The following is a 27059-nucleotide window of genomic DNA, read 5'->3' on the forward strand; positions in this document are numbered from 1 at the left end:
CAGGAAACAATGAATAGAAAGAATCTATACTTCAAACACTGAATAATTGCAGACATAGAGAAGGAAAGGTGGTTACATAAAGAATAAAAATAAGAAACAAACAGGTCTAACATAGAATAGCCTCAGAGATCAAGACAAAGAAACAAGGAAATAAAGAGGAAGAGGAGGAATAGGATGATTTGGATGAGAATCAGATATCATTTAAAGTAAGGTTTCCCCATTGGTGGGGTAAGCATGGCATCTTTAATTAATACCAGAGCTACATTTTAGGTGTTCTTGTACTTTACAGGTTGTGTGTTATACACATTTTTTGCTTATATTATGTTAATACATTTTCCTTATTCATTCTATCACATAGGGATTTTTCTCAGTTAATATTTTTGTTGTCAAAGGGCCCCTTAGTTAACATAATCTGTCTGAATTATACTTTGTGTATATTTCTGTTATTGACTCTTTTACACTGTCATTTATATTCAGAGCTATCTTCTCTTGGGAAAATCCAGAAGTTTCATTCATCTTTGTGTCCTGAGAATTCAACACAGGTCTTGGCACATAGTAGATAGTTGATATTGTTGTGTTGGATTTACTTGAGTTGAAAAAGATGTCCGAACATTACAGTCACTTTTCCAGCACCTGGCATGGACAGACAGGGTGATCTCGTGTGCAGATGGGGATCCAAACAGTCATGCCTTTCAAAAGATGCCATAAAAAGACCAAAGAGAGATCAGCAAAGCTTACCAGTGATGTAAGTCCTCCCTGCAGTTCTAACCATGTGATTCAAGTGTTCTGAGAACCTATCCTCCCAGGGTGAGAAAAGCAATCAGGCGACCTTTAGTGGCCATAAGTTTCCAGCTTGTAGCCACCCCTTGGGTTAACATCCTGGACATTGTACCTTCATCCATTATTTTAAAAGTCCCAGAACTAAAATCCCTGTGGATCCCAGAGAAAATCTTTGCATCTTACAAGTTTTGTAACCCTGGGCAGGTTATTTAATGTCTCAGCCAAAAGGGGATTATGATCTTATGTGTGTTGGGCAGAATCAAACAATAGAAAGAATGTGAAGATTTTGGCAGCCTGACACATAGTAAATGTTCAATTAATTCAAGAATTGGTGGAGGAGAGAAGAGGAAGAGAAAGAGGTGGCTGGAAGGGTTAAATGAGACAGTTACAGATGTATCAGCCCACTTATGCTCTGGCCCATAGTAGGTCCTTAATAAATGTGCATTCCCACCCACTCAGTGTGGACACTCAGTGAAGTATTGTTGAATTGCTGAGTTGTCATCCCTCAATCAATCAATAACTGAATTCATGAATATTTGACTTGGAATTGAGCAGTTCTATTTCAGACAGCTTTCTGAGTAAGCAAGTTTGGTCTCTCTCTCTCTCTCTCTCTCTCTCTCTCTCTCTCTCTCTCTCTTTTTCTCCTTTAGTTCTTCAATGACCTTTTGACTTTGTAGTGTGAAGCCTCCAGACCTCCTCAATGTTCCCTTGACAAGTCAGTCTCTCTGAAAGCTTTCTCTTTTGATACTTTGGGTTAGAAATTCAATCAGTGACATTGATATCTGTCATTGCCAGGGGGTCAGAATTTAGTCTGAGTAGACAGTATAAGCCCCTCCCCAGTTCCAGGAGGCAACCTTTCAGGATCACAGGTTTGGTGGGAGCAAATATTCAGGAGGCAGGCTGGACAGTCCACCAAAGTGGTACTCAAGAAATAAGCCTGGGGAGGGAGGTGGCCACATTCTGCCTACATCCAGCCTAAAAAGTCAGAGTCTCCTTCCCTCTCCCCCTTCATTCTTCCCTGTATTCAGTGAATGTTTCCTTATTTTGTGTTTGGCCCTCAGGATCCAGTAGCGTCAAGACATGGCCCCTCTCCTATGCAGGCCTCTATGCTGGCTGCCCTCATGTCACTAACCCACAGTTAGCACCTCTGACTTCTGTTTTGTGCTCCATAAATGCTATTCAGACTACTACACCTACTTACAAACCTCTTCATTTTGAAATAAGTTGACTTACAGAAAAGTTACAAAAATTGTACAAATAATTGATGTATACTCTTCACTCTGATTCCCTCAATTTAAAATTTTTACCACATTGGCTTGATCATCTTCTCTGTCGTATGCATGTTCTGAAACATTTTAGAAAGATTTGTAGACATGTGCCCCCTTTACAACTATACATTTCTTTGTGTACTTCATAAAAGCAAGAACGTCTTTTTTAAAAAAGATTTTAGGGATGCCTGGGTGGCTTAGCAGTTGAGCGTCTGCCTTTGGCTCAGGGTATGATCCCAGGTCCAGGGATTGAGCACCAACCATATAGGGCTCCCTGTGAAGACCCTGCTTCTCTCCCTCTGTCTATGTCTCTGTCTCTGTCTCTCTGTGTCTCTCATAAATAAATAAAATCTTTAAAATAAATAAATAAATAACACAACAGTGATGCCTTATTCTCGGTGCATTATATCAGGTGGCACGTGGGATATCTTTGTCCCAGTGCTGGTGATGTTCATTTGGATCCCTCGGTGTCCATCAGAACCACTGATGAGGCTGTAACAGTACCAGTAGAAGGTATTATTTTTCTTTTGAAGTGTGTAACTGCCTTGTGGAGAGGTACTCAGAGACTAAGTAGGTATCCTTTTCTTCATGAAAATTCCACCCATTGAATTTAGCATTCATTGATACTTCTTGCCTGAAAAAATTATTACTGAAGTGGTTGCCAAATGTAATTTTCAAACTGGACCATTCCCTCTTCATTTATTAGCTAGAATTTTACTATGGAGAAGAGCTTTTTCTTCTCCATCATTTATGCATGCGTACTTGTATGCAGGTAGGTACAGTGTGTCTGTGTGTATAGCAGGGTATTAGTTTCCTATTGCTGCTATAACAAATGACTACAAACTTAGTAACTTAAAACTATACCTGTTTATTTTCCTAAAGTCCTGGGGACCAAGTTCAAAATAGATCTTCTAGAGATAAAGTCAAGGTGTCAATAGGCCTGCATTCCTTATCTTTTTAAAAATTATTTATCTGAGAGAGAGAGAGAGAGAGAGCATGCACGTGTGCAAGCAGCTTTGGGAGGGGGCAGGGGGAGAGAGAGTTCCAAGCAGACTCTGCACAGAGCCTAATGCAGTGCTTGATCTCACAACCCTGAGATCACCACCTGAATGGAAACCAAGAGTCAGATGCTCAACCAGCTGTACCACCCAGGTGCCCAAGTTCTGAGTTCTTTCCAAATGCTCTAGAGGATTTTCCTTTTCTGACTTTTCCAGCAACCAGAGGTTGTCCACACTCTTTGACACATGAGATCTTTCCAGAAATCACACCAGTCCCAACTCTGCTTCCATTATTACACCTCCTTCCCTTACTCCTCTGCTTCTCTTTTGGATTTATAAGGACCCCTGTGATTACAAGATTCCTCCAGAGGAAACTTCCCAGCTCAAATTGCTTAATCACATGGGCAAAGTCTCTTTTGTTTCATAACATATTAAGGTAACATATTCACAGGTTCTGGGAATTGGGATGTGGACATCTTTGAGGACCATTATTCTGTCTACCATAATCAGAATGGATTCACAAATTCTTATTTTACTCTGTGGGTTATAATTTGTTGCATTACTGACTTTGACTCTCAGATTGTCCAAATGTGGTCATTGGGAGCTGCTTTAATCTTGCTCCTGATCCTGCATCTTTTTGACCCATCCCCATTAATCTTTTGGTACTTTCATGCTTTCTGGAATAATATGTTCTAGGTTCAATTTATGCTTTTCCTGTCCCAATTCTGTCTGGAATCAGCCATTTCCTGAAAGGCTCTGCTTTCTTTTATTGAAGAATAGTATTTAGAAGCTAAATCTAATCATCTGGTATGTTCATTACTACAGTGTCCTCTCTTGTGGGCACAAACTCACTCACCTATTATCTATCTATATCTAGGTGTATGTATATATACTGAAATATATCACGCTGAGATCTCTAATTCCAATCCAAACCACAGAGTTTATTCTAGTCTTCCTTTTTCACATGCATAACTCCCTTCTCTGACACTGAGAACTCTAGCTTTCCTTTCCACAAAATATTTTACATATTTGCTCAACTCTATACTTCGTTTTTGGGTTTGCTAACCCATATTCCTGTGGAAACAAACATATTAACTACAGTTCAGTATGAGGTTCTGTCTATCTGTAGCCCAAGAATATATGGTTAGAATACAGTATTCAAAGGTTACTTAGGTTAATTGTCCCCCTCTGCATTTACAGCTGTTACATCTCCATGTTTGTTTTTTTTTTAATCTTGTTTCCCTCAACAGGAATGGCCACTTTACTTCACCAAACAAATGTTGATCAAAAACTACAAATCAACTGGGAGCCCTTCCTATTGAAAGAGTCAGTCCATTTGATAGCTCCGTTATAGCAATTTCTATTTTATCTTAAATTGTTTTCTTTTCTCTGGGTCTTTCCAATCAGAATGAATGTAATGTTAGGGTAGAAGAGTGACCTCTCCCCATTCTCATCTTCCATACAGCCTCCAGATAAAGGATATAAATCTTTGTGGAATCAATGAAAACAGCCCTCTGGCTAGAGAAAGTGGTACAGATGATTAAACGGATGAGAAAAAAAAAAAAAAAAGAAGAAGAAGTAGAAGAAGCTGAGGCAATGCAATCGTGTCCCTTACAATTTCACCATTTTTGGTTCTTCCCGATCCTAGTAATACTTGACTTGTCTGTAATATCTAGAGCTCCAATTTGAAGTTCACAACATCTATCGGGCATAAGGAGGAGGATATTATTGGTTCCACTCTAATAAAGGAGAAAGTTGAGGTTCAAACAGATTAAATAACTAGCCCAAGCACCCTGATTAATACATGGTCAATCCCAGAACAGGAATCTCCTTATAATTTTTTAAGGAAAGAAATCCTGTCACAAATGCATCTGCTTATTGGAACAAATCAAATCATTTGGAGAGGCATGAAGAAAAGTTAATAGTCTCCCCTTCTCTTGTCCACATACCACTGATGTAAACCATGTGGCATGTGTCTTCCTACACTTTCATGTCTCAAAACTGTGGAATCCTGATACCCTCATGAATACCAGGATTCTAAGAGTGTAAGATCTCTGATCAATATGAGATGAGGGAACTGAAACCAAAGACTCACTTTGTGATGCCAGTCTAACTCTGACACACTAGTTACCTCCCAGATCTGATAGAGACAGATTTCCAAATTATGGTTGCTGCAGAGAGAGGAAGTTCTATCACCAGGAGTCCCCATGGTTCTTGGGGACATTCAAATGCCTTCTCTGTTACTTCTGAGGCTATAAAATGCAAGAAATGACTTGGTTGCACTTCAGAGTTTCTTTAGCTAGACAAACCCATGATAAATAATTTACTTCCTCACCCTTAACAGGAGAGTTCTGCACTCTTAATCTCTCCCTACACTGGAGAAGCCATGGGTGGTTGCAGGAGAAGAGGGCAGCATGCAGGAGGATGCAGAAAACTTTCCCTTCCTCTTGGGAAGCATTCACCTCCTTTGAAGAGATGAAGAAAAATGTTAACACCTTGAGTCTTAGCTAGACATCTTTCCTTAAGGACCTCAATTTTGTTTTCTGCCAGGTGCCTGCTTTAGCAGCCACGACCCTCTTGGAAAGCTGGTGATGACCAGTTCTGGCCCAAGTAACTCCAGCAAGTGACTGGGTGGGAGAGGTCTGTCTCCAGGGAAGACAGGTGGGTTCCTTCTCCACCTGTCTCATCTTCCACCTCCTGAATTTGAAAGTATGAACCAAGAACCATATATCTAACGAGTCTGGAATATGTGTAATTCAAGACAAAGGGAGGAATTGCTCAAGGAAGCTTTCAAATAATACATACAGTGGATAAAAAAACTCCTGTCCCATCTCCCCTTAGTGGAAATTTCCCAAGAACTAAGGAATGCCCCAGAGTGGGATTCTAGCACATTCTCTGTCATGATTCCTAGCTGTCTCGAGACAAGTCATCTCAGTCTCTGAGTCTCACACAAAGAAAATTGTTTTGAGTAGATGGATCTCTACATCTCTTCTAGCCCACACACACAAGATTTTAAATTGAAATTCAACAACCATTTAGACTTCACACAGCCTTGAAGGACCTTTCCCCTCACATCTTGACTGGAGCTCAGTCCTGGGCTGGGCCCCCAATTTCTTAATAATAATGGGGCTGCTCTTCACTAAGGGCCAGCAAGCCTCTGACCACCTTCCTTTGCTCTCCTGAGGTCAGGCAACCTATTCTTCCCCTCTTCATTATAATGTGCAAGATTCATAAGCCTTTAGCATCATAATAGACCTTGGTGAATAAATTACCATTCACTGTGGAGGCTTTAGACTTTACAAGTGAAATCCAGTACAGATTTTTTCAGCCAGCCTAACTACCTCTCAGAAGCCACATAGGTTCTAAAATTAATCACATCCTTCTCTTTTCCCTATTCCTATTTTACACCGTTACTCACCTTGGCAAAATGGTCAAAGGTTCAGTTCAGCGGTTCCCAACCTGGGGTCTCCAGACCTGTAGGGATCCACAAAAGGAGTAGTGGAGGTCTTTGAGCTATTTTCAATATTTCCAAAAGCCTGACAGAAATTGTATATTATTCGAGATAAGGCCGCATAGGCTAACTAAAATGTCAAGTTGCTGAGCTTGTTGGCTGTATCTCACCAGTTCGACGTGTAGCTTTCGCTATCAGGTGTTGATCTCAAATTGGAATTTGGGAGACATGTGTACCTTTGATGAATAAGAAAGGAGAAACACCATTAGTTATACATACAGGTTGCTCATTAGGCAAAGTATTTTAAGGCATGGGGTCTATGTGGGGAAAATAACAAAAAGAGCCCTGAAAGTAAGGAATTTGGAATCCCATGAGCTTAACCCACAAACCACCCTCATATTACCATCTGAGCCTTGCCTAAGGAAGTGCCTCAGTGAAGTTGTCAACCACCATGGTCCCTTTGCCTTGGAATATATGAATCTACTATGGAGAAAAGCCAGGCATCTGCCTAGTTAAGCATTTGCCAAATTAGAGAACCTGTAAAGAAATTCTAAGGGAGCTATGGAAATTAGAGTTAGAGAAGGAAGAACTGATGAGTCTCTGGACCTTGCTGACATGTCAGTGTTGGTATGTGTGTTTTGGGGTGTATGTGAATGTGTGTGTGTGTGTTTGCGTGTGTGTTGCGGCATTAGTAAGTTGAGGAAAAAACAAATGCAGTTTGTTTTTGTTCTTAATTTAGAGTTAGATAACATATAGTGTGGCATTGGTTTCAGGAGTAGAATTTAGTGATTCATCACATACATTTAACACCCAGTTCTTATCCCAACAAATGCCTTCCTCAATGCTCATCATGCCTCTAGCCCATGCTCCCACCCACCTCACTTTGTTATCTATATTTAACAGTCTCTTATGGTTTGCCAAAACCAGATACATTTTATGTGATTGATGGATGGGTGTGATCTGCAGAGTGGAAGTGAGTTTATAGTGTTGTCTGAACTGTTGGTAAGCAAATGTCCATGGAGTGACGTGCGGTGTATGTGTAGGTAGGGGCTGCATATGGATCCTGTGGGGAACTGAGAGTGGGCAGGTGGGGAGGTGTCTGCTTGTGCATACTTGTGTGGGGGTGTGTAGGGAGTAAAGTGGAGCCCTGGAGCCTCCTTATATAAACATCCAAGAGGAACTCTCCCCTAGGCATCTGCTGAGTACAAATACAATAGAGTTTATGATTTCATAGATTCTAAATAAATGGAGGGTTAAATCAAGTTCATCTAAAAGGAAACAGCCAGTGATAGAGGCCCTGGGGTTGCAGAATCTGGCAGGGGGCCTCTGGTCTTGTCTTCCTGACCCAGAGGCAGAGTTTGAGTGTTTAACCCCCAGGGATTTTGCAGCCCTGTCTCGGGGACTAGGGGTACCTGGGGGAAAGGGAGATTCATGAGAGGAAGAAATGAATTGTGCTCCAGATGGTGGCCTGCAATGATCATGAGCAGACACTCGGGTGGCCTGGGGATCCTTTCTGTGGGGATGAGAGGCTGAGATGCAGCCAAAAGACCCCTTCTCGATTAGCGACTGTCACAGGGACTGTTCCCTGGTATTTTACAAGCTAGTGGCTGGTAGAACCCTGAGGATCTGTGGTTCAGGGAGTGAACCTCTTCCAAGCAGACGACTCTAATGCCTCGTCTGCTCTCAGCCTTCCCTGTCCTCCTGACCTGCATTTGGGAGACTTTCTCTCAGGAACAAGGGGTTCCTTATCCCAGGAGCTGTGGGTTCACAACTATAGGACCCATCCCAAGATACATAGATTTCTTTTGCTGATGTCTTTTGTTCCAATCAATAATTTCTTCCAATCAATAATTTCTCAGTGCACATTCAGAGGCTTCAAAAGGCTAAAGCTGCCCAGTATAAGGGATGGGGCATTGATGGGAAACAGGTGCATCCTCGTGGGTGTAACAGGCCAGGTCACGTCTCTCAAGACTTGGGTGCCCCATCCACCTCTGCCCTCCTCCTTGTCCCCAGCCCACTCTCCCCAACAGCCACACAGCAGACTCACGTGGGCCACCCACTCCCAGACCCTGATCCCTAAACCAGCCCCAGCATCATCACACTAACACAGTTTCCAAGGCCTAGCTCCAATTCTCCTGTCTGCAACAGAAACACAAACATTCTTTACCTGATGTTCCAACCATCCAGAGTGTCTTTACACACTAATATCCTGCCCCTGTCATTGCTGTTGCCATTAACAACATTGACAACATCCCTTTCTGCTCTGTCCAAACAAGTTTCTGAGCCCCACGTAAGGAAAGGCAAAAGAGAGAAGTACAAAGTAAACGGATGGGCCAAAGCATTCTTTTTCCACTGATTTAAACATGCCAAGGGGCAGGCACCTGGGTGGCTCAGTTTGTTAAGCATCTGTCTTTGGCTCAGGTCATAATTTCAGGGTCTTGGGATTGAACCCCACCTCAAGCTTCCTGCTCAGCAGGGAATCTGCTTCTCTCTCTGCCCCTCCACCCTCCTCCACTCATGCTCTCTCTTTCTCTCTCTTTCTCTCTCTCTCTCTCAAATAAAAAAAAGGAAGAAAGAAAGAAAACCTCTAAAAAATGCCAAAGGCAGCCTGGTGGCTCAGTCTGTTGAGGGTCTGACTCTTGGTTTCAGCTCAGGTCATGATCTCAGAATAGTGAGATTGAACCCCGTGTCTGGCTCTGTTTTGGGCATGGAGCCTGCTTCAGATTCTTCCTCTCCCTCGCCCTTTGTCCTTCCCCCACTCTATTAAAAAAAATAAAACCTTTTTAAAAATGCCAAATCTATCATGCAAAAAATATCCATATAGTCTTTTAGAGGACTCACACCCCCTTATTCCATTGTTAAATTTACTCATGGTAATGTTTATCAAATTCTAGCCCAAGGATCCAGTCTGGCCCACCTCCTGATTTTGTACAACCCACAAGCAAAGAACTGTTTTACATTTTTAAATTGTTTTTTAAAGAATAATCAAAAGAAGCAGTGCCTGGGTGGCTCACTGGGTTAAGCATCTGACTCTTAATCTCTGCTCAGGTCTTGATCTCAGAGTCATGAGTTCAAGCCCTGTGTTGAGCTTCATGTTGCACATGGAGCCTACTTGAAAACAAAATCAAAAGACTATTTTTTGAATGTGAAAGATGCATTAAATTAAAATTCTAGTATCAAAAAAAATAATAAAATAAAATAAAATTCTAGTATCAATAAACGAATTTTTATTGGAACACAATCACCTTCATTTGTTTTATCTTATGCATGGCAACTTTTATGAGGCAGGTTTGAGTAGTTGTGGCAGAAACCATATGACCCACAAACCTGAAAACATTCACTATTTTTACACACACACAAAAATATGCTTACCCCTGATCTAATACCACTGATATTGCATTGTTTAAATTACCCTAGTTTTATAATATGTTTCTTTAAATTTCTTAAAATGTTTATTATACAAGCTGGGCTCATGGGAAATCAAGGCCTCTGAAGGGACTCAAGTTGGATGTAAAGTGTGTCCAGCCAAGCCGGCTACTTCACGCTCAGCCTCACACTGACGCCTTCTTCCCCTTATAGGTGGCCATCATTTTCTTGATTTCAGCAATAGCTTTGCCTGGATTCAGCCCCTTGGGGCAGGTCCTTGTGCAGTTCATGATGGTGTGGCAGCGGTCCAGAGAGAACGGGCCCTGCAGCTTGGCCAGGCGCTCCTCAGTGAAGTCGTCTTCTGGAGTCGATCATCCAGCGGTAGGCCTGCATGAGAACCGCAGGCCCCAGGTATTTGTCTCCATTCCACCAGTAGCTAGGGCAGCTGGTGCTGCAGCAAGCACAGAGGATACACTCATACAGCCCGGCCAGTTTCTCACGATCTTCTATGGACTGCAGATACTGCTGCTTGCCCTCCTGGGATTCATCCTTCTTCTTCAAATAAGGTTCAATGGATTTGTACTGAGCATAGAAGTTGCTCAAGTCAGGAACCAGATCCTTTATCACATACATATGCAGCAGAGGGTAGATTTTGGAGACTTTGCTGAGGTTGGTGTCGATCCGGCGGGTGCAAGCCAGAGTATTGCCTCCATTGATGTTCATGGCACAGGAGCCACAGATGCCTTCTCTGCATGATCTTTGGAAGGTCAAGGTAGAGTCAATTTCATTCTTAATCTTGATTAAAGCATCCAACACCATGGGACCACATTTATTCAAATCAATTTCATAAGTCTGCATATGAGGTTTATCTCCAGTCTTGTCTGGGTCCCATCAGTAGATGGCAAATTTCTTGATTCGGGGAGCTGTGGCTGCCGCTGTCTGTGCCCTCCCGGCAGGCCTGCAGGCAGGCTCCGCCGAGGGCTGCAGCCCGGAACCGGCGTTTCAAGGAGACTCCGAGCACCGCCGCCTTCCTGGCTCCTGACTTCACGCCCCTATAATATGTTTTGATACCTACTAGCAGGTGAGGATTTAAGTTTTTTGGGGGGAGGATCTGACTCTTTTTCTTTTTTAAAGATTTTATTTATTTATTCATGAGAGACACAGAGAGAGAGAGACACAAGCAGAGAGAGAAGCAGGCTCCACGCAGGGAGCCCGACGTGGGATTCGATCCCGAGTCTCCAGGATCACGCCCTGGGCTGAAGGCGGCGCCAAACCGCTGAGCCACCCGGGCTGCCTAGGTCTGACTCATATAATTTGGGGGAACTGCTTTAAAAAAAATACCAAATTACAGTTAAAATTAGAGATAAGACTGAATATTTATTAAGAAGGAAAAAAAAGTCACAATAAATAGCACGTTTTAAAAGTTTTCAAATGCTACACAAAATCCAGAAAAATAACATTGTCTATTTAATACATTATCTGCATTAACTTATTGACATGCCTCCCTGGTACTTTTTTTCTACATTTTTGGGGCTATATACTCTTTACAACCTTCTTCACCTAACAATACTTTTGTAGCATTTTCTGCAGGGAAAATAAAAAGTTATTCAAACTTTCTTCTAATACAGTTCATTATAGTTTAGGATTTTTTTTTATTATTATCAAGTGCTTCAAAAAGTCTCTTAGAGCAGTGTACCGTGTAATTGGTAATGACAGGTAAAGATGAAGATTTCTGTCAATTTTGGAAAAACTTTTGCCTGACTTCATTTATACTTGAACTGTAAGGTTTCAGAGGATTTTAAGTTTTCTCGCACTATGATAAATCTGAAAAACTCTTAACTGACAACATTCCTTAGCCAGTTTCATGCCAATATTCTTGTTGTAGTGGCAAATTATAAGTTTGTTATTTTTGTTGATAGAGACTTATTGTGTAAAATCAGCAATAAATGTAAATATTTTCCAGTGTGTTCCTATGATCCATTATCCTTATTACTTAGATCATCAAATAATCCTTGACCCTATTTGTAACTTCTGTTTAAAACATATCTCTTTCTCTTGATATATTTATGACATTTTTATAATTTGGCAATTTTTTGCTACACTTTTATCCTCAGCATCTGTACAATCCTGCTAATTTTGTAACTCAACTTTATTGCTTTGGTTTCCTGCTTCACTTTTTTCTCTGACTTCTTTATTCTGTAATAAATAAACATGACAAAAGAAGTTTACCTTTTATATCCACCCAAATCAGAAGTCTATAATTTCTCACTATTTTATTGAAATGTCCCAAAACTTCTTTCCAAATTACAGTTAGAAGAGTGTATTCAAGCTTTATCAACTTTACGAATACGTTTTTCATCTCATTTCCTTTCTGGTTTCTCTCTCCAAAATGAATTTTACAGCCCTGGAAATATCACTGCAACTATACTGCAAAGTTTGGGCACTAGGTTTGGGCTTCTGGCTGAGGGGAATTGAGTTTGGGATAAATGTATGGGGTTCGTTTTGCATATGGTTTGGTTATTGCAAAGCCATCCCCGTATAATAAAATTTTCCCAGCATAGCCACTGTGCCCCTAATACCATCACAAACCTGTCCTGATCCAATACCACTAGACATAGGTTGAAACATGACAGAGGGAAAGGCAGAGCAAAGAGATATGTGGTTAGAAAATCTTAATTTGGTAATTTTCACAGAAACATAAGACTATATAAGTATGCAGCCAGGCTCCTCCCACTTCCTTGGGAGGAAAAGGAAAATATCTTTCCTGAGGTTAAAGCTTCATTTGCTCCATGACAAACACACCTCTGCCAGCAGGACATGTTTGCCCTCGTTGTCCATTTTCAAAGCTGCATTGACTCTACAATCTTTTCTATACATTTGAGAGTCAGCTTGTTAACCTCCATGAAAACTCCTGTTAGGTTTTACTAAGATTGCATTTATTTTTTTTTTTAAGATTGCATTTAAATTATAGATAACCTGAATCCAGTTCTCGTAACTTCCAATACTAAATACTTCTATCAGGAATGAGCTCCATCTGTTCATTCCTCCAGGCTTTTTTATGTCCTTCAGTAGAAGTATTGCTTTTCTCAGAATGTATGCTTCACACTTTCTTGTCTTCAAAGCTACCTATTTTCCTTTGTTGACCTTGAATTGCATTCTAAATGTTCTTATTAGTTTAAATATTTGTCAGGAGTTTCAGTAGAAGATGGTGTTATCTGTAGCAAAAAAAAGATATTTTTGTCCTGCTTTTCTGATATTTATAACCTTTTTTTTTCTTATTTTGCTTCATTAAATAGGGCTCCAAGTACAGCGATACTTCCAGCAGATATCTTTATCCCAAAAAGAAAGTTGATTTTTATTTCCGGTTTCCTAAGAGGTTTCTTTTGATTATTGGGGTTTTTTTGTTTGTTTGTTTGCTCGGTATGAATGTGGTATTATAACAGATACTTTTACATGGATGATTTGATAGTTATCTAGCTGTGTTCAAGGGACAAGGCAAGATCAGGGTCTCCCTACTACTCCTCCATCTTAACTCACATCCTTAGGTGAATTGGGATAAGCAAATAATTTTCCTTTCATCTATTAGTATAGTGATTTTTACTGATAATTTTCTAATATCTCTTTATCTTTTCTTTTTTTAAAAGATTTTATTTATTTATTCATGAGAGACACAGAGAGAGAGAGAGAGATAGGCAGAGGGAGAAGCAAGTTCCCCACAAGGAGCCCAATGTGGGACTTGATCCCAGGACCCCGGGATCATGACCTGAGCCCAAGGTAGACACTCAACCACTGAGCCACCCAGACATCCCATTTATTTATCTTTTCTTTCCTTTCTCCATTTGTAATTTTTAATTCATCAGTAGTTTGCGCCCCCCTTTTTAAATTTCTTTTTCTTTTTTTAGGGGGGTGTGCGAATGGGAGAGAAAGAGAGGGAGAGAAAGAGAGAGATCTCAAGCAGGTTCCAGGCCCAGGGTTTATTAACATTTAATCTTTCTTATTGGCTAACATATGCACTTAAAGTTACAGATTCTCTTCTGGCACTTATTTAGCCACATGTTTTCTGCACAATACCTTGTTGTGGTTCATTTCTAGCCTTCACAAAGAAATAAACAAGATACAAACTATGAAAGGAATGACTGGTAAATTTGACTACATCCATATTAAAGTAGTCTAAATTTTAAAATGAAAAGAAAAAGCAGATTTGAAAAATATTTTCTTCCCATGGAAAATTTAACATCCATAATTTAGTAATGGTTGCCACAAATCAATAAAAAAAATAACCTAATATAATACTAGGCAAAGTTTACACACACAATTTCACAGAAAAGAAAAGAAAACACGTGGCCAGTAAATATAAGAGAAAAATGTTAATGTCCCAAGTAATCAGTTAAATGAAAATGAAAACAAGGGCATGAAACTCTCTTGCTAAACAGACTGGCAAAGAGGGAACCCAGAATAGAGTGTAAGAGAGGTAAAGCCCCAAAGACCATGTATAAAGAAAACTCAACAGCCATTCACAACAAAACCCTGAGCAATCTAGGACTGAAAGTGAACTTCTTCAATCTGACAAAAGACATCTACAAACAACCAACAGCTAACATTATATTTAATGATGAAATAGTGAACACTTCCACCCTAAGATCAGAAACAAGGAAAGGGGGACCATTCACATTACTTCCACTGAACATTATACAGAACATCCTAACCATTGCTCTAAAACAAGAAAAGTAAATTAAAAGCATAAAAACCAATAATAATAATAATAATAATAATAAGTAGAAGTTCCACTGTTGCAGATGACATAATTGTTTAGATACAAAATCTCAAGGATTTTACAAACCAACTAGTAAGGATAATAAGTGAATTTAGAAAGATCACAGAATGAAAGATAATATACAAAAGTCAGGTGTATTTTTATATTCTAGTTGCAAATAGTTAGAATATGAAATAATGAAATTCCATTTACTAGTGCTTTGGAATAGGTAAAATACTTAGTGAAAATTTTTTACAAGATGTGGAAATGTTGTACATCAAAACTAAAAGGAAAAACCTAAGAAAAATTAAAGAAGACAAATAAATGAAGGGATGTACCATATTCATGGATTAGTAAGCTCAATGTTATTAAGATGTGAAGTCTACCCATAATGTTTTTTTAATTATTTTTTATTTATTCATGAGACACACACAGAGAGAGAGAGAGAGAGAGAGAGAGAGAGAGAAGCAGAGACACAGGCAGAGGGAGAAGCAGGCTCCATGCAGGGAGCCTGACGCGGGACTCGATCCCAGGTCTCCAGGATCACACCCCAGGGCTGAAGGCAGGCACTAAACTGCTGCACCACTGGGGCTGCCCAGTCTACCCATATTGATCTACAAATATAATTCCCAATCAAACTCCTAATAGCCTTTTTTGGTACAAATTGACAAGCTTACTCCAGGTTTTAAATGAAAATGCAAAAGACCTAGAATATCCAAAGCAATTTTAGAGAAAAAAATTGATGCATTTATACTACCTGATTTCAAAACTTACTGTAAGGCTTCAGTTTTATAGACAGGTATTGGTTAAAGTATACAGACCTCCACATATATAGTAGGTTGATTTTTGATAAGTATACAAAGGAATCAATAGAGAAAGGATAGTCTTTTCAGCAACGGGTGCTGGGACATTTGAATACATATATGCAAAAAATTAACCTCAATTCATACCTTATCAATTGGAAAGCCCAGAATAGAGAGCCCAAAATAGACCCACATTTTATAATCATTTGATTTTGGACAAAGATATCAAAGCAATTCAACAGGGATACAAAAGTCTTTTTGACAAATGATTCTGAAATAACTAGATATCCACATGCAGACAGAAAAAGAAGAAAGAAAGAATAAGAAAGAACTTCTCAGCCCCTGCTTTACACCAAACACAAAAATTAATTCAAAATTGATCATAGACACAAATGTAAAAGATAAAACCATAAAGCTTTTAGGAGAAAACAGAGAAGATTTCAGAGTAGGCCAAAGTTCCTTAGTTCACAGAAAACAAATTGACATAAAAGAAAAAAATAACTAATTTCATCAAAATTAAAAACACCTGCTTATCACAAGATACCATTAAGGAAGTGCTTAGGCAAAGCTATAGATTGAGAGAAAGTATTTCTAAATCATGTCTGGCAAAGGATTGTGGATATCCTGAATATGAAGAATCTCTTTAACTACTAATAAAAAGGCAAATAATTCATTAAAAAATTGACAAAAGATGTGTATAGGCATGTTACAAAATAAGAAATACATGTAACCAAAAACAGATTAAAAAGAAAACACTCAACATCATTGTGTATCAGAAAAAAGCAAATTTAAACCACAATTAGATACCTCTACATACTTGCCAGAATAATTATATATACTTAAAATCACTGACAGCACAGTATTTGCAAGATTGAGAAACAAGTGGAATTCTCATACAATTAGTGGGAATATAAAATGGTACAATCACTTTGGAAAAAGGTCTATTGGTTTCCTATAAACATATACCTGCTATAAACATATGCCCAGTAATTTCATTACCATGTACTAACACAAGAAATATAAAAGTATTTGTTCTCAACAAGACTTGTATGACAATATTCGTGGCAGCTTTATTTACAATATCCCTAAACTGGAAGCAGTCTGGGTGTTCATCAATAGGAGGATGAGTCAAGACATGGAGATACATCCATACAATGAAGTAATGGTTACTGATACCCTTGACTTTGTGGATGAATCTCACAGACATTATTCCGAATGACAGAAATAAAACAAATAAATAAAATAAAACAAAAGAGGGCAAACTATAAGATCCCATTTATGTGAAATCCAAGAAGAGGCAAAATTAATCCATTGTAAACAATATCCCTTTGGTTATTTTTTATAGTCAGTCAACAATGACTGATGAGGGAACTTTCCGTGATGATGATTAAGTTCAGTGCCTTTATAAGAATTTGGGGAAATTGTTTACCCAAACTCATGCACATTCAAGAATCATGCATTTTGTTGTATGTAAATTTTACTTCAAAGGAAAAAATCCCATAAACTAACATTTAACTATAGTTATGACAGAATGCTGAAATATTTTGGGGAGTGAAGCCTGATATTGCAATTTACTCTGAAATGCACCAAAAATGAGATAAATTAATGGATGAGCAGGATGGATGAGTAGATATATATCTGACAAAGCAAATATAGCAAAAAATGTTCACTGTAGAAGCTGGATGGTAGGTATGTGGGTATTCACAGTAATATCCTTTAAACTTTTTTGTATGTTTGAAATTTTGTATAAAAAAATCTTAAAAGAAACAATGAAAAGGAGATTCCCAACTCCATAAACACTTCAGCTTGACTACTAGAGGAGCCCTAGCAACAACCACCCCAGCAGGATTCCTCCTACAAAGGAAGGAGCAGGGCTCAGCTGGCTACCCAAGATGCTATCAATTCAGACAAAAGAGGCTCTTCCTTTCCGTGGCCCTTTCTTTTGTAAAATGTGTTAGAATACAATAGTTTCCTCTGATGTTTAAGCATTCATTTATGCCTTCAAATTCATTAGAGGGATAGTACAGAAAAGCTGAGAAACAAACGCATTTGGAATTTGACAAATGCCTTTCTGTGGACAATAAGGGAGAAGCCTGAAACATTGTGTGCTTTGACAGAACTAGTCAATTATAGTTTTCAGAAGAAATAACCTGTAGACATTAAAAAATATATATCAGATGTGCATGGAAAGCTGGAGTTTACCTCCAATCCATCTGTGAATGCCTCCAGGCTGAGCTGTCCACTTCTGTGAGATAAAAGCCTTTTTTAAAGGATACTCCACAGGATGAGATCTGAAGATGCACAGGTGAGGGTTGCAGGTAGAAATCCAAAGAGGAAGAGAAATGTCACCTTGAGATGGGGGTTGAGAGCCAATGTGACTCAGGTCGCCACAGAGTTGGCTTCAAAGGCTCTCTAAATCTTGCATTGGTGTTGCATCGCAGTCCACCTGTCCCAGATTTTTCTGTTCACTTCCAGTGCTGGGCACTTTGCTCACTTGGTCGAAGGTGGCACCAACACGTACAACCACAACTGTATTCCTCTAGAAGTGCCTGCTATAAGTCTTTCATAGTAAGACATGAATTGACACAAAAGAAGCTTTTGAGTAGGCTCCATGCAAATTTTCTTGTTTCAAAGACTATCATTAGCTATGGCAATAATAGGATCAGGAACCTTTTATTGAGGATCTACTGCATGCAACATGTTGCATTGCACACTATGCCTACAGTAATTTCCAACATCAAAACACACCCTGAATGTTAGCTTTTCTGTCCACCCAATGGAAAACTGAAGATTCAAGTGGTCTCATTGTTCAAAGCAACACCACTGCCAACTAATTCACAGTCATAGTATTGAAGGACACCTGAGGCCCCATACAGGCCAGGCTTGTGCCCAAGAAGGCAACCCTGGCCACAGGGCAAACTGAGGCCCCCTACGCCTACAAAATGCAAGATGCATCTTTTATCTTGAAGGCCTAAGGTGAGAGCTAAAGCAGGAGCTTCTGGGGTTTAATGTGCTTATTCTAGGAGGCTTCTATCAGTGAAATGAACCCAGTCCATGAAGCATTCCCTTTCCATACTGCTCACAGTTCCATGGTTTGCATGTATATTGAGATATAGGTGAAAGTCATGATCATCTGTCTACAGGGCTGGATATTACCCCCCAAGCCAGTGGGTCATTAATTCAGGGAATTCCCAAGGCATATAACCTCACTTAACCTGACTTAACCACCTCAAATTTCACTGAATTTCCTCCTGTTATTAAGACTCTATGAGATTAGCAGTTTTCAAATCCACTTTGAAATAATAGTTTTTAGAAATCAATTCTTCTCAATTATTTTAGCAAATTCTTAGAAACACTAATTAAACAAGATTCATGTAGCACAGTATTGGGAACAAAGATGGTGGCATGCACCATATCCAGTAGAATGAATCCAGTTCCAAATTCAGCTCTTCAGGGTGAGTATTGTCCACATTTTACTATAAGGTAATTAAAGCTCAGAAAATTTAATTTACCTAACTAATATGTGGCAAAATCCAGATTCAAATCTGGGCGTCATTCCAAGCCCCATGCTGTAACAACCATAAACTTTGCTTTTAGATCTGCAATATTTGAAACTCTTATTTAAAGGGTTTACTTCTCATGACCTGCATAAGGCAAGTGATTGAAGGCCAATCCAGTATGGTGGTGTTTCTTAACTGGAGGGACATGCTACTTCCCAGAGGACATTTGCCAATGTCTAGAATACTTTTGATTGTCACTACTGAAGAAGTACTACTGGTATCTGGTGGGAGGGGCCAGGAATGCTACTAAACATCTTATAATGCACAGGACAGCTCCCCATAATAAAGAAGTATCCAACCTAAAATGACAAGTGTCCAAACTGTGGTATGGAGAGGTGGAGATGAAGGAGCAGAGAGCTGGAGAGGAATACATCTGAATTAATACCTACAAAAATTTACTACGGCATCATAAAAGATGTTGCCTTTCCTTTTGCTACTTTTTAAAATAGAGTCATCAGAATTAAGAAGAATTAAAGCTTGAAGACAATCGTACATCACTGGTATTACAAAGCATAAACACAAACTAGCCATTTGGCTCTTAGTTCCTACAACCCAGGTTCTGCCTGGGAAGGAGTAGAGATGTAGGGTTTCAAAGCTAAAAATTAACACAGTGTTCTCAATCTGCAAGCTATGAAGCCTGACGGTGCACAGGGAGGGGTGAAGTCTGTCCATGGCAAAGACTTACTACCAGCTGTGTGAAAACTCAAATATGTGCATACATGTGCTACAGCATTCCGACTGGTGGTACTTGATGTTGTGATCGATAGAACACAAACACATTTTAAAACACTACTGAATGCACTGGTGTTATCTTTTTGGTTAATGAATTAAATAGTTAAGTTATTGGGACACCTGGGTGGCTCAGCAGTTGAGCACCTGCCTTCGGCTCAGGGCATGATCCTGGGGTCCAGAGATGGAGTCCCACATCAGGCTTCTTACAGAGAGGCTGCTTCTCCCTCTGCCTGTGTCTCTGCCTCTCTTTCTGTGTCTCTCATGAATAAATAAAATATTTCAAAAAATAAATAAAGAGTTAAGTTACTATTATGATAGCAGATAGGGGCGATTATGACTAACCTAAAAGCATATTCAAGAAGCATATAAACAGGACAGTACCCAAATTTCACTGGACCCCATATGCAAAACATCACCCGTCCTTATAGACTGATAGCTGTGTCAGTCCTGTGGAAGAGAGCACAGAGTGGGTTTTTGTTGGCAAAACAGTATTCCTGATTCATTCTGATACCAAATTTGACTCTAGGACAAGAATCAAATCTGGGAATTCTAAACGGCCAGACTTCCAGATTGTCAAAAGGATTCTGAGTTCAGTAGGACAGAGGGCACAGCTGTACCCCACCTCCATGGATGGCCTCAACTGGGACCCCAGTTAGCACAGATGGCCCTTATTCCCCCTAGAGAAATCATCCTCCCAGCCACTTTGTGGTGGGAACCTGCATTTCTTGGGACTAAACATTCTACCCTCAACTACATGAAGGTAAGAAGGTAATTTAGAGACAGAAGGAAAAGCAAGGAACTAGATTTGGAAATAATACTCTCATATAAACTTCAAAATAAAATCAATATTGCAGTTTCATAAAACACCTGAAACTTAATAAATAACACTAATTAGGAGATATTCCTAAAAAACTTTGACATTCATCTGCCGAACATGAAAGCGGCTTGGAAACTCATCACCAACCAGTGAGCTCTGACACCCAGACGGCTGCTGAGACCCACATGTAGCCACAGGTACACCTCCCCCTGCGCCTCGGGTGCTGTCTGGGATGGTGGACAGCTGGGGCTCTGGACTCAGCTAGACCTGGACCACATTCAGACTAGTCAAGTATCACAAACCTGCCTAACCACTTTAAACCTTCATGTTTCTCTTCATGTATAAAATGGAGCCCACTCACAAAAAGACTTACAGGGATTTTTGCGAAAGCAGAGACAATGTGTGTTTAACCAGTACCCTCAGGACTGTAGCATGCAGGCAAGATACGGAAAAAATGATAAGAGCTCATTCACCCCAGAAAGGAGGATCTAAGGATTCCTGGAGCTAAGCATGTAGACTCTTAGATCTTACTGTCACTTGTTGTGTCATATTCCTATTTCTACTCCTTCAGCTCCTTCGGCTCCTTCTGCTCCTCTCACTGGGTGAATTCCCAGTCTCCTGCCTGGTGGCTCACACCTGGGGCAGCTCTCCCAGAATGTGTAAGTAGAGTTTGGCACAACCAAGAGTCTGCAGCAGGACTTCCCAACGTGGACATTATTGACACTTGGAGCCCACTAATTCCTTACTATGAAGCTGACCTGTGCAGTGGAGGATAGACTCTGGCATAAAGGAAAGCAGACACGGGTTGGCATTTATTTCTTTTAAAGATTTTATTTATTCATGAGAGACAGAGACAGAGGCAGAGACATAGGCAGAGGGAGAAGCAGGCTCCGTGCAGGGAGCCCGACGCGGGACTCGATTCCCAGACTGCGGGATCACGCCCTGAGCTGAAGGCAGATGCTCAACCGCTGAGCCACCCAGGCACCCCACAGGTTGGTATTTAATAGCAGATGTCATAGGTCCCCCTTCTCTCAAGCCCCCCCCCCCAATCAAGAGATGCTTCTCTGAAGCTCTCCTCCACCTTTCCTCTCTTGCAGACCCCACCCCACTTCTCTCCTCTTGGGTCTGTTGCTTTATTTGGCAGACAAATGTCTCTCTTTCTTGATCTCAGCTCACTCTGCCTGGAGTAGCTCATTTTTCATGACCACCAACGCCATCAAAGTGGACACCTAAATAAAGAAGCCCCCCTTTCTCTAGGGATCTCTTTTGCAGTTGTGAGCAAGAGTCCCAGGCTGCCTTAAAAAAAAGTGCCCCAAGCCCCATCTGCTGGTGACCCTGTCATTGTGCCTCACACTGCTGTACCATCCATCCCTCAGTCTCCTCTGTCATCCCACTGGGTGCTCTTGGAAGAGGTACTGAATCCATCCTTCTTGACTCTGGAATTGGTCTGCAGCTGTTCATAAATAGTGACTAAGGACATCAGCTACCTCCATTTGACCTAAAACTTTCTAATTGATGAAGTTCTTCTTTCCAGTTTATCTCTTAACTCAGGCAAAAGGCCCAGTGGGCAAAGCACCCGGTGATGCCACCCCCTCAAAAGATAGGGACTGTCCTGAGCCAACAAGACCCCCATGAGTGACCCCAAGACAATGATCAATGTAACCTTCACTGCCCACTGACACATACCCGTTTACTTTCATCCCCCATCCCCTGATACAAACCTGGAAGTATCTTCAGCGCTTGGGGAACAGTCTTTGAGATGCTGGTCCGCTGTCGTCCCGAAGCTGGCCTCGCTGAAATAAATTCCTTTCCTGTTTCACTACCACTCATCCCTCTGCCTTTGGAGTGTATCAGCTGCAAGTGGCCGAGGCTGGTCTGTTTGAGAGCCTCAGAGCCGGGTGCTCTTGCACCCCAGCACCCCAGCCACAAAAGCAGACTTTTATCTCCCATCCCTATATCATTGAGAATCACAGGGAAGCAGAGTTTCCAATAATGAAAATCATATATTCAATAATTCTTGTTAAAGAATTATTGATGTGTGTATGTGCACGTGTGTGTCCTGTGTGTGTGTGGGGGGGTACGTGTAGGGGGGTCAGGGGACAGAGGCCATGGGTAGGACACAGGAAGGTTCCGTCAGGGAGCACATGCCGGCAACTGAACAAGGAAAGGTTGAACACTCATGGCACCTCCAAAGGCCGGCTTCCCTCTCTTGCTGAAGCTCGGCACACCAGCCAAGGCTGACGTTATTGCTATGCTTCAAGGCCTCACTGTCCTTGCCTTATAGTTTCCAGTTTCACGGGTTTAAGTGTCTCCCTTTGCCAATAACATTTCCCCTGCTGCTTCTGTCCTTTCCATCTGACTTGTATCGATCGCTTCCTCTAGGTCCTGAAGCTAAAAAAGCTGCAGCAGCTCATGTGCCCATCCTGGCCAGCGGCCTCGGCAGCGGTCATGTCCATGCCTGGTGCAGCACATCAGGCTCCAGCCCTGGCCCCAAGCGCTCCACCTGAAGGCCTCGGACATCACACCTGCCTGGTCATGGATCATAAAATGTCCGAGCTGGGAAGGGATAAAGGAAGTATCTAGTTCCACCTGCTCTCCTAACAGGTGTGGAAATACAGATCAAGAGGGGAATAAGAACTTGCCTGATGCCACCCAGATCGTTTACTTTATAGACGTGCACCTTGAACTCAGGGATTTTGGAGCCTGGGTCACATTAGAATAGTTTTCTCTACTCTTCATTTCGTTTTGGAAGCAAAAACTAGCCTTACTCTAGATAATTTGGGTCTGCCACAGTACATGTGACTTTCTCAAGGGATAATTTGGTTGGGTACTACAAGAGACCCAAATAACATTTGAGGTCTTTGGGGGCTTGGTTATGCTGGGAGTGGGTAACCCCAACATGTCAGCAATTCCAGCCAAGGTCCCTTCAGCCAAAATAACTGCATGTCTTTATTATTATTATTGATTTATTCATGAGCAGCTCAAAGAGAGCCTGATGCAAGACTCGATCCCAGGATTCTAGGATCATGACCTGAGCCAAAGGCAGATGCTCAACCACTGAGCCACCAGGAGCCCCATAACTGCATGCTCTTAAGATGTCAGATCCCTACAGAAAATTACTGTTGTTTTTAACTTGGAAACACTCCATCTAGCTTTATGCAAGAAATATGCTTCTAAAAACTCATCTATCTAATGAAAATTGATGCATAAATGCTCTGAGTCCAAATATCCTTTTAAAATATTCACACTAGAGGTAGCCATAGTTGCAGCTATGGTGGAAGAAGCATCCACACTTAACACAAACCGGTTTGGGTTTTTTTTTTTATGAAATTACATTTTTTCATTGACTTTCCATTATAATTCCCACGAAGCATTAATGCCTCTTCATCCCTGATTGATCTTTAACTGGTGGTGGCTTTTAACACTTTGGCTTTTTGGTTTCCTACTCTCCCTCCCTAAAATAGGCAGTATGGGATTTATCAGGACACATTTACACACCCAGGAATGCAAGCTGCTGGGGGCGGGGATGGGGGGGATGCTGGTATCAGGTGCTTGCTATTTAAACAGAACTCTGTGGCAAATCCCTAGATAAGCCAAAGACTTGTTATGTAATAAAAATAATTGCCTTTTAATTGGCCTATTTGATTGTTTATTTTTTTCTCTCAAGCTCCCTTGGGAGGCAGTACAGAACACTGGGAACTATCCACTGAGTGAATCCCATAATTAAGGCCTGACACTCTGCCATTTATTCACTTTGGGATTTAGAACAAACCATTCAAGCACTCTGTGCCTTGATGTCCCCAATCTGTAAGATGAATTGTCGTGATGATCAAATGACTACACAGTCTCCCACCTTCTTTTCCTTTTGTCCTTTCTTTATTTCTTAAGACAAACTTGCTAGGCTAGAGGGGCTGTTTCAGGACAGGACTCACCTAGGCCACCTGCTGACCCATCTTCAGTGGAGATTTATTGGCACCACCATTTGACCCATCCCTGGCCTTCTGGGTCAGTCACTTCCTCCCCTGGCATGTCCTTTCCTCCCTGTGAGTAGGTCTTGCATGTTGCTCTAGTATCAGTGCCAGAGCATCTGTAGAACCCAAGCACAAAAGGCATCTTCAAGGCCCTCAGTCTTGGCATATCTTATGCCCCCCACCAAAGCACCTTCTCCATTTTGTCCATTTCGTGATTTCAGAAAGACTCAACAAAGCACCACCTCTCCTGTGAAACCTTCTCTGCCTAGTGTGCTCTCATTACTGACTTGATTTTACAAACAGGGTCCAATCATGGGCTCCATAAATCTCCACTGAGCTCTCCTGCAGACACATCTGTCTCTTCAACTAGTCGGTAAGATCCTTATGCAGAACAGCCTTGACCTATTGAACATGTATCCCCAGCATGTAACATGGCCCCTGATGCAGTAGGTGCTCAGTAAAAGTTTGTAGAGTAGATGTAGGAATGCATGAATGAGTGTTGAACTAAAGCTGGCAATAAGCAGAGTATATGGTGCTGAATAGCACACCCCCAAATTCAGAACCATGAGAACCTGTGAATGTAGCCTTTTCTGGAAATAGGATCCTTACAGCTATAATCAAGCCACACTGGGCTGGGAGTGCTGTTATTCAGTGACTGGTATCCTTGTAAGAAGAAAATCTGGACACACACACACACACACACAGAGCAGTTGGTCATGTGAAGTTGGAGGTAGAGTTTGGAGCCAGGCTGCCTCGCAACAAGAAATGCCAAGGATTATTGGCAAACACCAGAAGCCAGAAAAGTCAGGGAAGGATTCCCCACCTAGAAACTTCAGGGGGAGCATGACCTGCGGACACCTTTATTTACAATTTCTAGCCAGTGAGAGGATACATTTGTATTGTTTTAAGCCACCCAGCTTAAAACTTGTGACAGCAGCTGTGGGAAATGAATGCACAGGACAAAATTTTGTCTCGTGGCTGTTGAAGCAATGAGCACACCAGCTCCTCCAGCCCTGCTCCTTTGGATTGGATGGGTTCCTTCCTCCCTCTCCTGGAGACCCTAGCTTTGCTTCTCGCTCACTCCCTCTCATTTCCTTTTTCAATTTTCCCTCTTTGTTAACAACTCACAGCACCTTTCCATTTTCTCCACGCCATTTGAATCTTTCCGAACCCCAGTCTTTGCAACAGTCACTCAACAAACATTCCCAGAGCATTTCTAGATATGTAATGGCTCTTCACAAAGGCCACACAGACACAGACATGAATGAGGTTGACCTGCCTCGGGGAAGTTCCAAGTTTAAGGAGAGCATTGTTTCCTGGAGTCTTCACAACACCTTTATGCAGTATTTGTAATCAGGCCAATTTTAAAATTGTATTTATTTGAAAGAGAGAGAGAGAGCGAGAACACAAGCAGGAGTCGGGGGCATAGGGAGAGGGAGAAGCTGACCCCCACACACTAAGCAGGGAGCCCAACATGAGACTTGATCCCAGGACCCTGAGAACATAACCTGAGCTAAAGTCAGATGCTTAACCACCTGAGTCACCCAGGCACTCCAGCCCTATTTTAAAACTGGGAAATCTGACATTCATGTGAGTCGATTTCATTCCCTCCACTTATGTAGATCATAAGAGCAGGGCTGGTACCCATACCCAATGTCCCTAAGTCTTTAAAACAGTTAGCAGGTTCTTTCCACTGCAGCATGCCCCGGAATTCCCATCAGTGGGGAGGTGGAAGGTTTCCAGAGTCAGCTCTCTTATTTGCAGTTCCTCCTCCACCCTCACAGCTTGGGACACAGCTCAGCCTCCCCCACACTTCTGCCTGGGTCACATCCTGGCGTCCTCACAGCTGATCTTGAGCATGTTACTTAATTTTCTTGTGTCTTAAGTTCCCCACCTGTATGTGATGACGTCATGAGAGTTAAAGGAGTATGGCCTGCAAAGGTCTTGTAATGGAACACAGCAAGGGCTACAGAAGTGTTAATGCCACTCCTATGACCACTGGTTCTGTAGCATCGCCATTTTTATGTTTTTTTCTCAGCTTGCCATTCCACTGCACCCCCACCAGCACGCCGCAGTGAGTCGGCTAGCCAGTGCTCGTAGACAGCATCCTGAGGATACCCAGCATTCTGAGTTCCAGCCCCTGTAATAATGCCCAGCTCCAGACAGATGGATTAGTTTGAACTATGTGACACTGCCTATATAAAATTGTTTCTGACCTACAAAAATGAGACTTTCATATGACTTGATCTAATAGATGCCAACTCTTTTTGTCCTTAAAAATCGAGAGATGCAAGCGGAGTATCTTGCTAGCTTTCCAGAGAGAAATCTTAAAATAAGCTTTTTAAAAAAAGTTTGATGCAATTGGAAGGATCTGTGAAGTATATGCCCTTTGCAGCCTTTTCTGGCAAAGAAGGAGTGGGAGGCCAGGAAGGGGAGTCCCCCTTCTGGGGAAAACCGGGTTCCAGAGCCCACCTCTGTGATATGAAGCAAGCCTGAGAGTGAGGGGGGACTGAGAGGGTGGGGAGCCCTCTCTCTACTTCTGCATGTAAGACACGACTTG

The 27059-nt window shown here is 41.4% G+C and overlaps 1 pseudogene; it reads right to left on the minus strand.

The window, feature by feature from the left end:
* Positions 1-9935: 9935 nt before the first annotated feature.
* LOC121488850 lies at positions 9936-12682 on the minus strand (annotated as a pseudogene).
* Between the last annotated feature and the right edge of the window lie 14377 nt (positions 12683-27059).

Source organism: Vulpes lagopus, chromosome 4, assembly GCF_018345385.1.
Source record: "Vulpes lagopus strain Blue_001 chromosome 4, ASM1834538v1, whole genome shotgun sequence".
Classification (NCBI taxonomy): domain Eukaryota; kingdom Metazoa; phylum Chordata; class Mammalia; order Carnivora; family Canidae; genus Vulpes; species Vulpes lagopus.